We start from the raw sequence: 2,011 nt of genomic DNA, 5'->3' as shown, positions 1-2,011 counted from the left end.
GTATGGATCACACCCCAACATAAAAAAAAAAAAAGTTCTCACAACTGGTCCCATAAACAACATCACACTAAATGGAGAAAAGACTGAAGTTGTCAGGGATTTCATCTCACTTGGATCCACAATTAACATCCATAGAAGCAGCAGTCAAAAAATCAGATGTCATATTGCACTGAGCAAATGTACTGCAAAAAACCTCTTTAAAGAGTTAAGAGTAAAGATGTTACTTTGAAGACTAAAGTGTGCCTAACCCAAGCCATGGTGTTTTCAATAGCTCTAATGTATGTGAAACCTGGACAATAAATAAGGAAGACTGAAGATGAACTAATGCCTTTGAGTTGTGATCCTGGCGTACAATACTGAAAATACCATGGACTGCCAGAAGAATGAACAAATTTGTTCTGTAAGAAGTGCAGCTGAAAGGCTCCTTGAATCAAGGATAGCCATACTTCATCTCACCTGCTTTGGTCATCATGTTGTCAGAAGGGACCATTCCTTGGAGAAAGATGCCATGTTTGGCAAAACAGAGGGTCAGTGAAAAAGAGAAAGACCCTCAATGAGATGTACTCCACAGTGGCTGCAAGGATGGGCTCAAGCATAGCAAGGATTGTGAGGATGATGCAGGACCAGGCAGTGTTTCGTTCTGTTGTACAGAGGGTCACCATGTTTCAAAGCTTACTCCGTGGCACCTAACAACAATATCAAAAAGGTACACATTTCCAGACCATATGAAATGAAAATGATTATCAGCAACCAAAAGATAAGAAACATCAGATATAATGAAAAAGGATTAGAAATATATGGGTCTGGAAGGAAAGAGAAATAATTGGTGTATATACAGGCTTTGGTAAGCAAAATAAAGACTGACTTGCCTGAAGAAATTTTTTGTTTTTCTTTACTCATGTTTTAATAATTGATTGCTGTTGCCTTTTCTCCCTCACAAGCATGTGGTATGTCATATACTGTATAACCTATTTCAAAGATTTTATGAAATCTCTGGCTTTATCTCCTCTGGGGTGGTGGACATTATTATGACATGCAGCCCAAAGCTCACCTTTACCTTCTAATTATAGCTTCCTAGAGTCAGCTCCATGGCAGACTAAGAAGCCTGCCAAATTTGTCTCAGGAACCTGATACCACTCACTTCTCAGAGCTTTATCATTTCCTACTTCTATTTTCAGCACTTTCATTTCCCTAGGCACTCTCTAGCTTTAGTCACACTTAAAAAAAAAAAAATGATAAAATCACTCATGACATTGCTTTAAAGATTTAAGGATTTCCCTTTCTTATGAATCCACATCAAAAATCTAATTATTTTTAAGAGGTATCCACAAACCAAACACCAAAAGAGTGAAATATAAGGAAACAGTAGAAACGGTTTGGCCTAGTGCATCTATTTGATCATTCTACAGGCACCTCTTTAGTCTGTATAAGATTTGGCTGGGCTGATTCCTCATTTTCTGATGAGTAATACAGAGTTTGTCAAATTTAGAAAGAGAATATGAGCTTATTACAGAAAGAAAGAGAAAAATAGACACCAGGAGAAGAGTGATGTATAGCATTTCTCTTTATTGAGAATTCAACTGCTATTGTTCTTCTCGTTAGGTGATGTCAAGCCAGCTCTGACTCATAGAGACCCTGTATACAACAGAACATAACACTGCCTGGTCCTGTGCCAGCCTCACAATCCTTGATACACCTGAGCCCATCATTTTAGCCTCTGTGTCAGTCCATCTCATTGAGATCCTTCTCCTTTTTTGTTGACCTTCCACTTTAACTGCAGAGTTCAGAAAAACCCTAAAACACTGTCTTTACCAGAGTCTCTTCCCATTGAATTTCACATCTCTCTTAGAAGTTAAAATGTTATAAGAAATGGTCTAATTCTAAAGGTAGACTGTCTCTCAGGCCAGAGGGGATTAATGCTAAAAAGATAATTTAGGCAGTTAACACTCACTAGGTCATTCTGTACTTTCATGTAAAACTTTAAAAGGATTTAATGGAAAAACATATTTAT

This window comes from Orycteropus afer, unplaced genomic scaffold (genome assembly GCF_000298275.1).
Source record: "Orycteropus afer afer isolate SDZICR_OR568_19922 unplaced genomic scaffold, OryAfe1.0 scaffold00332, whole genome shotgun sequence".
NCBI classification, from domain to species: domain Eukaryota; kingdom Metazoa; phylum Chordata; class Mammalia; order Tubulidentata; family Orycteropodidae; genus Orycteropus; species Orycteropus afer.
The sequence above is the reverse complement of the archived record's forward strand: the minus strand, read 5'-3'. Positions refer to the sequence as shown.